This window comes from Herpailurus yagouaroundi, unplaced genomic scaffold (assembly GCF_014898765.1).
Source record: "Herpailurus yagouaroundi ecotype Mexico unplaced genomic scaffold, PumYag 29, whole genome shotgun sequence".
NCBI classification, from domain to species: domain Eukaryota; kingdom Metazoa; phylum Chordata; class Mammalia; order Carnivora; family Felidae; genus Herpailurus; species Herpailurus yagouaroundi.
In genome coordinates this window covers 13,224,303-13,239,398 of record NW_024412377.1, presented here as the reverse complement: position 1 = coordinate 13,239,398, position 15,096 = coordinate 13,224,303, and the positions used below count along the sequence as shown (strand labels likewise).

Below are 15,096 nucleotides of genomic sequence, written 5' to 3'. Positions count from 1 at the left end.
GGAGAAAAGGGGCCACGTGCCCAGAAACGCAGACAGCCTCCTGCAACTGGGAAAAGCAAGGGAACAGATTCTCTTCTAGAGCCTCCAGAGGGAGCATAGCCCTGCCAAAGCCTGGATTTTAGCTGGGTGACACCCATGTTGGACTTCTAATCTCAAAAACATAAGACAATAAATCTGCATTGTTCTAAGTCACAACGTTTGTGGTAATTTGTTACAGCAGCGATCGGAAGCTAATACAGAGGGCGTCGAAGTTTTGTACCAAGCAAGCGGAAGGACGGGGCTGTCATCGGGTGACGTGGGGAAGGGGTAGGTAGAGGAAGTTCGGGGGCAAGAATCCTCAGTTCCATTTTAAATACATTCTATTCCTGGGGAGAATCTGGCATACACCCGCACCAGGAGACATTTACGTGCCTGTTCATAACTGCATGAGAGTAAAACCTTGGCCCATCCCAAGTGTCCACGATGGGAGAATGAATGAATATTACACGGCCGTGAAGTGAATGAACTACGTTTGGAAACAGTATAAACGAATCTGCGTAATATGTTTTAGGGAGTGATATGCTTTTGGGGCGCCTGGGTGGCTCAGTCGGTTAAGCGTCCGACTTCAGCTCAGGTCACTATCTCCCGGTTGGTGAGTTCGAGCCCGGCGTCGGACTCACCGATGTCAGCACGGAGCCTGCTTTGGATCCTCTGTCCCTCTCTCTCTCTGCCCCTCCCCCACTTGCACTCTCTCTGTCTCTTTCAAAATAAATAACGTGTAAAAAATAAAAGAGCATTATTCTCTTGTGTGCATCAAATAATAAGCAATGCTTTAATAGTCTCCTAATTGATCGCTAAAAGGCTACATTCCTCCCCTCAGAGTGCCCTGTCACCAGGCATGGCTACAGAATTCTGGACTCACCAGTCCGGGTTTCGGTTCCTTCTATGATTTGGGGCCCCAGAGGATTTTACTGTCTCAAGAGCTCACTTACACAATTTAAAAGGATGTGTTTTTGAAACTTTGTCTGGCATTTCTAGGTATGTAACACTGGGAGGATTTTCTAATTATCTAGCCCTCTTGAAAAGCCTATTAACAACTCCCAGACCTTACACCTTAATCAATAAATGAGCATTTCTGGGTCAGAGCCCAAAGCATCTCTATGTTTTTAAAGCTCCATGGGTGGCTACAAAGCAAACTCACTACAGCAGGCACGCAATAAATCGCTGATTGGTTCGCTGGGGGAGGAGGGAGTCTGTCCTACCTAGAACCTGAACTACAGTCTTTCCTGGGCTTGAGACGACTTGAGCACGCCTGGGGCCAACCCACCAGTTATCTGTTGCCCCAAGGGCTAACGGGCTCCAGGGAGATAACACAGTCCAGAGGAAGAAAGAACTGGGTACAAGATTAATTCCGAGTAGACTTCAGGGTCTGTGAGCTGGCTTCACGTGGGTTAAAGGAATCAGACATTTCAAGTTCAAATCCTCGATGATCTTGGCTTCTGCTTACCTCTCTGAGCCTCAGCTCCCTCACTTGGAAAATGGTGACATTTATAGTATCTATCTTTGGGGGCTTCTGTGAACACTGAATGAGGCCATGTTTGGAGAGTTATTCCCCTAAGTGCCTGGAGCACAGTAGGTGCTCGGGAAGCATTAACTATAAGTGAATGGAAATCGCCCTTCCTCTAAGACCTCCGGTCCTCCGCTTGCTGTTGGAGTAGACTGCAAGGAGAAAGAGAGTGAGGGGGGATGGAGGCGGCCACCCGTAGTGGCCGAGCCCATCACCTCTGGCACTTCCAAGAGACAGGATGCCTGGCAGACACCTAGGTGATCCTCTGCAAAAACCGTTCAGCGGTCTAGCGGAGGCCTCATCGCAGAAGCAAAAACAGCAATGATCAAGAGGCATAAGGAAATTCTCCAACAGGTTTGCTTCGAATCCCAGTGTGGGTACCATCTTGCCCACCATAAGGAAGAGTCTTGATCCTGGGGGGCCCGGGTGGTTCAGCCGGTCAAAAGTCCAGCTTCAGGGGCGCCTGGGTGGCTCAGTCGGTTAAGCGGCCGACTTCAGCTCAGGTTGTGATCTCATGGTTCGTGAGTTCCAGCCCCGCGTCGGGCTCTGTGCTGACAGCTCGGAGCCTGGAGCCTGTTTCAGATTCTGTGTCTCCCTCTCTCTGACCCTCCCCTGTTCATGCTCTGTCTCTCCCGGTCTCAAAAATAAATAAAACGTTAAAAAAAAAAAAAAAAAGTCCAGCTTCAACTCGGGTCATGATCTCGTGGTTCGTGGGTCCGGGCCCCGCGTCGGGCTCTGTGCTGACAGTTCAGCGGCTCGAGCCTGCCTGGGATTCTGTGTCTTCCTCTCTCTCTCTCTCTCTGCCCCTCCCCCACTCATGCCCTATCTCTCTCTCTCTCTCTCTCTCTCTCTCTAAAATAAACAAACAGTAAAAAAGCAAAACAAAACCACAACAAAAAAGAAGAGGCTTGATCCTGAAACCAATAGTATTTCAAACACTGCTATTCCAGAGGAGAGAACCTTAGTGAATGGGACCCACCTTGAAGCTCCATATTCTCCTAAATCCGGTGGCCTGCTGGTAAACCCACCCTCAAAAATCAAAAATGTTTAAAGCCCTCATTTCTAGCATTTGTCAGTCTCCACGGTGTAAATTCTCCCACCGCGGCCAATACCAGCAGGGTATACTCAGCGGGTTCTCACTTCGTCCAGCACAACATTGCTTCTTCATTCTTCATTTGGGGGCAGGACCCCCAAAAGGCGGCTGACACCCCGCAGCACTTAAGTGATCATGCTGTCCCTGGAGAAGGGACATTTCTACATACGACTTAGCTCATCTGTGTCCTGACACTGCCGTGCACATAATGTATTCTCTCGTCCTGACCGGCACATGTATAACCACGGAGCAGGTAAATACTGTAATGCCGTAATTCATAAATAATCTGCACATCGGCCTGTCTCGCACACTGTTTGACGGAACTTTGTCCTCCTCCTTCATCACAGCCTTCGCGTCTTTGGGGAGAAACCGCATGTTTAAGGTGCTCCCGGGAAAATGGCTTACGACGTTGTCAAGTTGGAGAGCGCTTGTGGCATGGGGTTCCAGCAGTGGGGGGTCATACTTGAAAACCCAAACTCTATAGGGAAGTCAGTCAGAGGACTTGTCACCAAATGTTACATAGAATAAACAATTCAGTAAAACGACACGGCCCGGAAATGCGGAAATTATGGAAAACAGCCATCGGCGCGTGCCAGAATCTCACAGATGGCAGTGAAAACACAGATTCCTGGGCCCCGTCCCCTGAGCTTCCGAATCAGTGCGCCTGGGGCCCGAGAATGCGCATTTCTTTTCCAACGTTTTTATTTATTTTGGGGACAGAGAGAGACAGAGCATGAACGGGCGAGGGGCAGAGAGAGAGGGAGACACAGAATCGGAAACAGGCTCCAGGCTCCGAGCCATCAGCCCAGAGCCCGACGCGGGGCTCGAACTCACGGACCGCGAGATCGTGACCTGGCTGAAGTCGGACGCTTAACCGACTGCGCCACCCAGGCGCCCCAAGAATGCGCATTTCTAACAAGTTCCCAGACATTATTCTCGTGTTGCACCTTGCTCAACTATCCAGTCTATGTTTGCCAAACAGACGGCAGTCAAAATTTTAGAAGCTGTCCTCGGACTGGAACAAGACTTCTGGAAGACTGTTAACACAAGCATTAAGTCTCTCGTGAAATTTCGTCTGGGAGTTTCAAGGTTACGTATCTGGTTGGTTAGCTCCCTACTTAGTAGCAATCATTCTGGTTGCGGCCTCAGCAAACGGAAGACACAAGTTGCTCGGGGTTGCACAGCAAAGAGTGAGAGAACAGACCCTCCAACATGGAGCTTTCTCCTCTCTGCCTCCCTCCGGGGACTGGAGCACAAGGGTGTACAAGACACGCGCTTGGAACTGTGTGAAATCGTGGAAGGGAGGGAGGGGGACGCAATCCCGGTAGGATGAATCTTCCAGGCTGTCAGCGGGGTTCTGCATTATTTAGCCACACTCTGAAATTCCAGCCTCCCTTTTCCTCCAAAGAAGTTGCTCTATGTACAAAGGTGGTTCGTTTCATAGCTTATGCCCAGGAGAGACTAAAAAAAAAAAACACCCCAGATGTTATTTTTAACAGCTGATGTAAGCAGGATGTGTCATTGTTTTAAAATCACATCTCCCAACAGAGAAAAATAATCTTAATTGAAGTGTTTTGTTTTGTTTTGTCCTGGTCTCACTCACAATTCTCCTTTTCTAACTAGCCTAGAAACTGCTGCTTTCATCCTTAGTATTTTCTGAGGTTTTTTGTTTTTTTTAAAATAACCTTGAAGTGAATTCAGATCCACCAAATGCTTTTGAATTTTACACATATTAGTCATGATTGTCAAGCAGGGTTCCCCCCCCCACCCCAGGCTGGTTTCAAGGTCATTTTGCAAACACCACCCACTGGGCCCCCAACAGGGACACCTCAGCCAGTTGGAGCCAGCTGGACCTAAGCCCTGTCTGTAAATGTTATAAACCGCATTCTCTCCTGACACTATCTTACCCAGCTAGCCAGATGTCACAGGTCCGGTTGTTTGTTATCCTTGCTTTTATTTTTCCCCTGCTAGTCTGATAGCTTTTAGGGTCAACGATCAACAGGCATTTTAGAAATGAGATGTATTCAACAGCCTTAGGGGTGCATGACCCATTTAAGGGGACTTAGCTCAGCGGCTCAACCCTGATGCATCACTGACTTATGGGTCCCAGGATGAGCGGTCCCAGGGGGCCGCATGGCGGGAGATGGGCCTTCGGGTCCTCTTTTTAGCCTCTGATTAATGAAAAGCAGGTCCTCTTTGTAAAAACTTGGTTGTTCTAGACCTTGGGATTTTAGGTAACAACGAATATGGCTGAAAACTGCTGTTATTCTGTTTGCCTAATCTGTCAGATGGCGTGCTAAGCATTCATTGGGAGCTTGGAAGGTACCTACAATTGTTTCCATTGTATATGTAGGAAGCAACTTGGAGTCGCTGGGTAACCTGCCGGGACCAAGTGGCGGCCAATTCTATTGTCTCCAAGCAGTAGTAGCCGATGCTTATTGTCTTAGTCAGATCCAGCTGCCCTAACAAAAAGCCATCGACCAGGTGGCTTAAACAACAGACATTCCTTTCTCACTTCTGGAGGCTGGGAAGTCCAAGAGCAAGGTATCTGTGCTGATCTGTGTCTGGTGAGACCCGCCTCTCTGGTTTGTAGACTACCACGTTCTTGCTGTGTCCGAACTTGGCAGAGAGAAAAGCACAAGACAAAAAATTCTGGTGTCTCTGCCTCTTCTGATAAGGACGAGAATCCATCACAGGGCTCCTACCTTTGGGAGCTCATCTAAACCCAATGAGCCGCCAAAGGCCCCACTTCCTAAGAGAATCACCCTGGGGGTTAGGACATGACAGTGTGAATTTTGGAGGACGCACACACTGAGTATTGACTTCTTTATGCTAATCCCTCTAGGTGTATTACTTCTTACAATCCTCACAAAAGACCTACGAGAATACTCTTGTCATCTCATGGTCCGGATAATGAGATAGCACGGAGAGGTTAAGCAGCCGGCTCCAGGGTCCCCACCAAGCCCCTGAGCCACAGGACCCTCCCACTGAGAACCCCTCCTCCTGAGAGACCACCATGAATCCGCCCCAGAACTCCAGCATCAGGGAAAAAGGTGCGTCACAGACGAGAAAGACGTGGTGAGCTAGTAGCTAGATACTAGGGTTCTAGTTCTAGAACTTTCTCTATTAGACATCCCCCCCCTCCACCACTCTTCTGGGTCTTAATTTTGTTTACAAAATAAAGGAGTTAAAAATAAAATAAATCAAATTAATCTCTCTAAGCCAGCTCCCAGTTTTAATAGCTGTGTCTCTGCTTATGTCCACGCGGCCGGCAAACCCTCCCTCAGGCACTGATGCCGACTGGCACGATACGGATCTAGCTGCCATCTCAGACTCGTCATGCGCTGAGTTATGCCTTGATAAGGACTCTCTCAAGAGCCTCCCCCAACATCAGCTTCTGATCCAGACTCGCTCACCAGAAACACACGGCCACAGTTCCTTCTGGGGTAGGGGAGCCCCCACCCCAGCCCCGCCAGGAGGCTCCATGGGAGACCACACGGCCACGCAGGGTCTCCCGCTCCAAAGGGCCCTCCCTGCACCTGAGTCGATGCTCTGCAGTCACTCTTAAATTCCTAGGAATTGTTGAATAAAGAGACCTGCATTTCCTTTTTGCCCAGGGCCCTCCGGTCTACACAGCTGGTCCTGCCCCGACTTGCCTACACCACCTGTTCTCCTAGCCCACAGACGCAGTTCTCTCGGTGGGGATCGCTCAGAACAACCTTGTGCCCAGTCCGCCTGTGCCTTGCTTGTCGGTGACACACATTTTCCCCAGATGCTGGAGTTCCAGGGAGGAGGCACGGTGGTCTCCCAAGAAAAGTGGCTCTCAGTGGGAGGGTCCTGGGGCTCAGGGGTTTGGCGTGGGCCCTGGAGCCGGCTGCCTGGACTTGTGTTCCTGCTGTGCACCCACCTCGCTGTGTGCCCCTGCAGCAGGCTGCTTAACCTCTCTGTGCTACCGTCTCACCATCTCTACAACGGCAATAACAACACCCTCATGAGGCTGTTGTGAAAATGAACCTCAGTACCATGGGACCTTTTCATCAACAATTATTATTTCTTGTGTCTATAAAAGAATGAGGTGGTTGATTTTTTACTCCATTTTTTTCTGTTCTGACCAAAAAAAAAAAAAAAAAAACGTACAAAAGAATGTCACAGGAGTGAATGTTCTGGTTTTCTTCGGAAAGAAGCTGATGAGGCTTCAGGTCATTAGACCAGCTCAGGGACCGGGTGAGATACTAACTAAAGAAATTAGGGTAAAAGCTAATTAAAGTCTTGAAGACACTAGCGAGGGATCAGGTCAGATCGCAAGTTCCATATCCCGGCGTCCCCGATGGTTCCGAATCTTCTTGGCAATACTACCAGGACATGACAATCCAGAAGAATTCTAATCTTGGGGGGGGGGGGGCGGGGGGAGTCAAGTTTAAATTGAAGAGGTTAATCAACATTGGGATTGATGTGAGCTCAAGTATTAATAATTAATAATAAGTATTAATAATATTAAAAGCAGTCGTACAAATGATGGCTTTCAGATAATGACTAATATCACACGTGCCTCTTTCAAAGTGTCCTGACATAGACCCTTGGGAATAACTTTCAAAAACAAAGTCAGGGAGGGGCACCTGGTGGCTCAGTCGGTGATGCGTCTGACTCTTGATTTCGGCTCAGGTCATGATCTCACTGTTCACGAGATCGAGTCCCACATCGGACTTTGTGGACAGCACAGAACCTGCTGGGGATTCTCTCTCTCTCTCCCTCTCTCTCTGCCCCTCCCCTGCTCCCTCTCTTTCTCTCTCTCTCTCTCTCCCTCAAAATAAATAAATAAACTGCATTTAAAAACCACAGCAAAGTAGGGGATAGCGGTGACAGTGGCACGACCTTGTGAATGTACTTAATGCCACTGATTTGTACACTTAAAAATGGTTAAAATGGGGTGTCCGGGTGGCTCGGTCACTTTGAAACAAACGTTTCCTGCTATCCCTCTCCCAAGTTTCTGGATTCATTTTAATTGGAAAGTATCCCAAGACTGCAAGATGAGGTGTTTCCTAAATGTTTACAACCCGCTATTATTTAGCTGTGTCACTCAGGATTTTTCTCAGTGCTGGGCACCCAAAGCAAATCAACAGTGTAAGGAGATTGCCAAGGTCGACAAGCAATGACAAGTGTCACGTGCGCCTTCCAAGTTCGCATTTGTGTGGCTCAAAATCGCTTCGTTTTATTATTTGCTGTTTCTAGTTAAAGTCGTCATAAGTCTGAAACTGACACACATTTGTGCTAATAAAATGCTCTCTTTGCTCATTTTTTAAAAGCCGAAGTAGGACAGATTAACAGTGAGTTGTCTTGGCTATCCGTTAAATGATGATCTATTTAGCTAAAGAGGAACTAGATGCGCTGAAATCTGCTTCTTTCACCCCTTGGGATAACTGTGCACCCCCAAACTTGAGGTATGACTGCTCCCCAAAAGTGCAGGACAAGCCGCCAGAAGGAAATAAGCAGACTCACTGGGGTGGTTGATGCAGAAAGAGCCGGAAGTCCTGGGATGGCCCAACCGTGCCCGCCGGTCAAGTTGGCAAGTCTCCAAAACTCCATGAACTGATTTTTAAAAGGGGGATGATAGTATTGTGAATTTAACAACAAATAAGGAAGGGGGTTTAGAATTCAATTTCCATATGGAAAAAAAGATTCTTTCTCTCCTCCTTCCTTCCTTCCTTTCCTTCTTTCTTCTTTTCTTCCTTCCTTCCTTCTTTCCTTCCTCCTTTCCTTTCCTTTCCTTTCCTTTCCTTTCCTTTCCTTTCCTTTCCTTTCCTTTCCTTTCCTTTCCTTTCCTTTCCTTCTTCCTGGCTGGCACCCTGACCTCAAACTTCCCAACCCCCAGAACTGTGAGAAATAAATTTTCATCATTTGGTATCCTATTACAGCAGCTCCAACCAAGAGGATAGTTTAGAGAAGCACAAAACTCTCTTTTAGCATCAGCTGCTAGAGTCCCAGACTCAGCAAAAGACACCCTTCACACGTGGGTGGACCGAGTCCAGACATGGAGTGTGAGAAAAGACAGCCAACGCTGCTTGAGATTAAGGATGCCTACCATCTATAACTTCTTGCCTTTCTCTCTCTTTCTCCCTTTTAAATGTCACGTGGACATTAAACCTTGCTTCCTTTTCTTCCCCTTACTGTCGTTGGACTTCTCTAGACCTTGCCTTTCTTCAATTGGGAATAATAATATTTACCTCCCAGAGGTCGCTATAAGGGATTAATTGTGACAATGTTCATAAAGCTCTCAGCACACACGGTGGCACTTGGTAAGGTCTCCGAAAGGCAAGCTATTAAAATTAACTTCCTGCCAATTAATTCCACGAAAATTAGGCACCATGAGATTCCTCCCACCTGTCCAGCTCCTCCCATGCTTCCTCCTACCACCCTTTTCCCTTTTAACTTTGACTCACTTTTCTGACCTGGCTTTACATTTAACCTGCTTGGGAAAGCTCTTCTGGAAACGATCTAGATTAGGTTGCTCATAAGACTGATCTACAGCCGTGGCCTACCGTGTCTCTTCTGTAGAACTATAAACAAACCTTGTTTCCTGCTGTCTACTCCCCCTTTCCTTACCCCCACTATAACCTCATGAGGGCAGAGATTAACTCTTCTGAATTATCTTTCCGGTTGTGATCAGGGTGCCTGGCGTTTATATGAGCTTAATCATTATTGGCTGTAAGAGTGAGTGAATGAATGAATGAATTCTCAGTGAGAACTTGACAGTTATGGGAGTCTTCGTCTACGTATTCCTCCCCCACATTCTCCTTCCAGTGGTTTTCAAGGAATGGCATTATTTATTTTCCCACTCAGAGCTGGGATATCTCATGCTGAGCACACAGCAGAATGCTCACCACGTTCAACATGCGTATTTGTTTCTCCTCAGTCAGCCCAGTGTGTTTTATACTCTTTGTTCTTACAAAAGGTTTTGTAAACTGTTAAAAACAGACACAGGTGAGCAAAGGACACCTTCCTGCCCTCAGCACAGACTGTGTATCTGGGAGTTCTAGGGGATCGGATGCGCCCTAGCGTGTGTCTACAGGATGTTATGACCCCCAAGCTTCCTCCGGGGATGGGGAATTTCCTCCACTGTCTCTGAGTTTGTTTCATCCGAGTACGACCAAATGATCATCTTAACTTGCGATGGGGGATCTGTCACTGGGTCCAGGTCCTAGCGCTGTAACCAGGTAAGCAGAATGTAAATGACTCAAAGCTATAACCAAAAGCTGACTAAAGCTACATTTTTACCATCAGCCTATGGCCCGGACAAAACAGTGAGCAGATCTCAGCCCCTTTCTGTGTATATGCCTGTGTCTTTTCCCTCTTAGGATTATACTTATTTTTCTACATAGAAATATAGAAATAACATGCTCCATGAATAATCCAGATAATTACCTTTCCAGAAGTCATCTGCATCCATGAGCTATCCACAAACCCCTGAAGAAGTAGCCCTCCTCTCACTGACACAAAGAAGTTATTTTGAAATCTCGCTAATAGCAGTCGACTAATTTAATCGATAGGTACAGTGGATAATGTAGACATAGTGAAATCCACCTTGAACTAGCAATCATTCAGGTTCACTATCAACATTAATAAAAGCAGATAGAGACAGTCTAGCATCTTAGGGAATTAGATGTGCCAATATAACTGAAGTTTAAAATCCAGTAAGTCTGTTTATCTACCCATAAAATTAGAATGCAAATTTAATCAACACAAAGCAACTTGACCATCAATAATTGACACAGGTTGGCTATTATTATAATTGCCATCATTCTAATTGTCACTAAATACCTACAGCTCAAAGGACACAGCCCAAATGAGGAATTTGGCTATTACTCCTTCTAAGTATAGAATGAGTTTGCAGCTGCCTTAAGTTTTTGACTAAATAAGTCACTGCCCATTATTAAATTCCAAATGCTCGAGCTGGTCACAGTGCAGAGTGAGGGAATATTCTAATTTAGCTGGTTGTGCAATATTTAGCAAAAAGGCACGGATATTTGTGGGGAGGGGTGTGCATAGGTTTCCAAGAACAGCTCAACAAATCAACATTTATGATATGAAAATAGTCCCCCAAATTGCCAGTGCTTTGTTTCAATGTAATTTTAATCCTACACATTTAATCCTACAAATATTACCAGTTGATATAAATGGACACTAAGCCCCTGAAAGATCACATTTTTAGAAAATGTTCTTGAATTCTCAGTAGAAGTCATGGCCACTTGAGGCATCTTCATTGACCTACATGGTTTGGGTTAATGGCAACTCAGCCGTGTTTATAGACTGTCAGTCCCAATGGGGAAGAGTCCATCTAGGTTGGAGAGAGGTGTCCCACATTCTAACTTGTATCAGGAGAAGAGAGCAAAGATTTCACCTACGATTCCTGTGATAGTTAGCTTTATATGTCAACTTGACTGGGCCACGGGGTGCTCAGATATTTGGTCAGACATTTGGACTGAACCTACAGCATCAGCTCTCCTGTTCCCAGGCCTTCAGACTTGAACTGGAGCTATAGCATTGGCTCTCCTGGGTCTCTAGCTTACCTGCTGAAGATCTCGGGGCTTCTCAGCCTCCAAAACTGCATGAGTTAATTCCTTAGAAGATCTCTCTCTCTCTCTCTCTCTCTGTCTCTCTCTCATACGTGTGTGTGTGTGTGTGTGTGTGTGTGTGTGTGTGTGCATGCATGTGTGGACACACACAGTCTACTGCTTCAGTTTCTCTGGAGAACCCTGACTCATACAACCTCATACCATGCTTACCCTATAAGCAAACAGTTGCTCAGGCATGACATGTCCATTCACTAAGTAGTCCGTGTTACTGCTCTCCCTCTGCCTGGGTGCCCTACCCCATCGTCCTGGTCTGACAAACACATACTCACCCTCCAAGACCCAGCCCAAGTGTAAACTTCTGGAGTCCTTCCACAAGTCCCCCGGCCAGAAATGACTTGCTCCATCCTTACTTCTGTCAAGCACTGTGTAAGGTCCTCTGTAATCAAACCTCATGGTTCCACGTATGCCTTCCCTAAAACTCTGGACCGGGAGTGTGCTAGTAAATATTTACAGAGTTCATCACTCAGCACCCCTTTGCATCCCCAGAAGCTAGCACAGAGCTGGAAAATGGTAGAGCCTCAAAATTTCTAGACTGTTCTCATTTATTAGCTAAAGTGGTCCTAGTCAGGGCCAGCGTTGGGCAGGTTCATGAAGAAGACAATTCTTTGGGCAACTCTCTATGTTTAGCACTCTTTCTCTCCCTTGAAGCTTTTAGTCTTCCCAAGCTCTTCCTGGCAGTAAAACTGATTCAACAATAAGAGTGATAATTCAAAGAATACCTTAATGATAAAGCTGGGTAATGATGGTCAAAATGAGTTTAAAATTAAACTAATTAAACTAAACTTAATTAGTTTCAAGGAGAATACCTGTATAAGGCAATGCTTATGGTAAAGTCACAAGAAGTCTGTGGTGGAATTTCACGTACTTCCTATCACTGCAGTTAAGATGTGGACCCTAAGGTATTTTCACCAGACTACCTCAGGTCATATAAAGCAGGCACCATATTTATGCTATGACGGTGCACCAAGGCCTCCACTTTTCAAATCTGGAAGCACAATCAGTTCTGCAAACCATAGAGCAGAGGAAAAGTACCTCTGCTTAACCAACTCCTTGGGTTAATATTACAACACTCTCAAATCCATCGGTAAAGCTTACTATTATGAAAAGTAACGAAACAGGCGTATAAGAGGAAAGAGTATTCTTTTCAATGGAAACACAGAATACTGTGCAAAGATGGAATGAAATTGAGACAATAACCATTGCTGTCAAAGAAAATATGGGAGAAAGCCATAAATGACTGGAAGTGAGGGAAGTTCCCAAAAATCCAGAAAGATCGAGGAGCCTGGGTGGCTCAGTCGGTTAAGCGTCTGACTCTTGATTTCAGCTCAGGTTACGATTTCACAGTTCTTGAGTTTGAGCCCCACATCATGTTCTGTGCTGACATTGCAGAGCTTACTTGGGATTCTCTCTCTCTCCCTCTCTCCCTGCCCCTCCCCACCTCAAATTAAATAAATAAAGTTAGGGGCCCCTGGGTAGCTCAGTCGGTTAAGCGTCCGACTTCAGCTCAGGTCACGATCTTGCGGTCCGTGAGTTCGAGCCCTGCGTTGGGCTCTGGGCTGATGGTTCGGAGCCTGGAGCCTGCTTCTGATTCTGTGTCTCCCTCTCTCTCTGCCCCTCCTCCGTTCATGCTCTATCTCTGTCCCAAAAATAAATAAAACGTTAAAAAAAAATTAAAAAAAAATAAATAAACTTAAAAAACACCTAGAAGGATTGTGTACTTTGGTTGTCTCACGGTGTCCTTAAATTCTCCATTATAAGGAGACTCTTAGGTAGTATATTAGGGAATATTATTTACCAAGCAAAATGGCACTATACTCCAATCAGCGGACCTAAACTCAAAACCAAACAGGTCTTCAACATATCATATATATGTATGTGTGTGTGTGTGTGTATATACACGTATATACACATATATATATACGTGTATATATATATATATATACGTGTATATACGTGTATATACACACATATATATATACGTGTATATACATGTATATACGTGTATACACACACACACACACACACACACACATATATTTAAAGTCGAAGAAATTGTATCAGTTTTTAAAGTGATTCCCTGCCTTAACGTACTTCTTCAATTAAATGAACAACCTCTGTTCTCACGGGACAGTCTCAATCGCTATCACGTTGCAAGAGAAGACCTATAAACTCTATAAACTTATCAGGAGGTCACTACTTATGAGAAATGCTCCCCCAGCATCTGGCTCTCATCTCTGTCCATTTTTTTCTCACCTTTCTTTCTCATTTTTTCAACCTCCAAAAGGCAGAGAGGACTTGCAGGGACTTTCTGATCACCTTACCCCTCGGACATGATGCCATGTTATTCCAGACAAACAAGGATGCTTTTGGAATTGAGGACCAAGGAAGAGGAAGTAACAGAACCAAATGTCTGAGAAAGACAAGTTGGCTTTTGCTGGAACTGAAGAAAAGGATGAACTAAAGAAGCTGAAAAAATAAAACAAAACAAAACAAAACCAGGACCCAGGCATCCTGGCCGTAGTTGGAAACTGAGAAAGAGAATAGCTTTATATTTTTAAGTCTCACTTTCATTTACTCAACTTGGATCAGATATAAATGGATCTCAAATTGACACCACAGGCTTCCTGCAAGCTCTTCAAACTCTTCCTTTCCCTCTAAGTCTGATCAATAAATGACCATACTTCTGATGTGCCCCAATGTTCAAAAATAACACAGCCCTGTTAATGAAATGAGGCATAAAAGTCCTTCAGGAGGGCCTTTAAAATGTGGAACCAAACGTGGAATGTTCTTGTCTGAGAAAGGGTGAATTTAGCAGACTGTAGCTTGCCCTCTGGGCCGCAGTGGAAATAAGTAATCCAAGATCAGCTCTCCAGAGCCGTTCATCGTCTGAGTCCTGTCTTCTTACGGGTCTTGGCAACGCTCCCAGGAGTCAGGTAGCGTGCACTATTAGCCCCATTCGTCCAAAGTAAAGTTTGACAATCTTCCCAGCGTCAAATAACCAGGTCCCCAAATTGGAGCCCAGTTAGTTGATAGGAACCAGGACATCAAGCAAGGACAGCCAGAGACCTGCCTCAGATCAACAACTGTCAGACTCCAAGTTCAGAGCCAGTCTGGAAGTCTTTTCTCTCCCTGCTGTGTCTTTTCTTGATGACACGCTTAGCAAAAAGAAAAAAAGTCTCCCCTGAAAGTAATTATCCTTTGTATTTCTTCCTCTTTGAGTATAGTCTTAGATGATATTTAGTACTGCAATGAATTTTTTTTTAATTGCTGTGCAGCATCCATTGTATGAATATATCATAGTTTAGCTACTCTCCTATGGATGAACAAACACTTGGGTTGTCTCCAGTCTACAAGGTCTATACAACAAATAAACACTCTGTGAACGTGCTTAATATAAGTTTTTTCTTAATAGACCTGTATTGTCATTTTCTTGGGTAAATATCTAGGCTTGGGATTTTTTTTTTAATGTTTGTTTATTTTTGAAAGAGAGAGAGACAGAGACAGAGACAGAGACAGAGACATGCAGGGGAGGGACAGAGACAGAGGGAGACACAGAATCCGAAGCAGGCTTCAGACTCCGAGCTGTCAGCACAGAGCCCGACGCGGGGCTCGAACTCATTCCTTTCAACAATGTATTAGAGTTCCAGTTGCTCCATATTCTTACCCCAACACTTGGTATTGTAGGTTTTTTTTAATTTTAGTCATTGTGTTGAAGGTGTAATGGTGCAACTTTTAAAAGTACCCATTTTATACCTTATCCGTGGACCTTCTTAACTACCCCAATCTGCCTTAGTTCCAGGCTTTTGTCAATTTATCACCCAAAGCAC

At 45.5% G+C, this 15,096-nt stretch overlaps 1 long non-coding RNA gene across 1 annotated transcript; it reads right to left on the bottom strand.

Annotated features, from left to right (window-relative positions):
* Nucleotides 1–3,545: 3,545 nt before the first annotated feature.
* Nucleotides 3,546–11,267, bottom strand: LOC121042928 (uncharacterized). The gene is made up of 3 exons (XR_005796543.1): nt 11,204–11,267; nt 8,136–8,225; nt 3,546–4,100 (listed from the first exon to the last, which is right to left on the bottom strand). It is a non-coding gene; the product is annotated as an uncharacterized LOC121042928 (long non-coding RNA).
* Between the last annotated feature and the right edge of the window lie 3,829 nt (nt 11,268–15,096).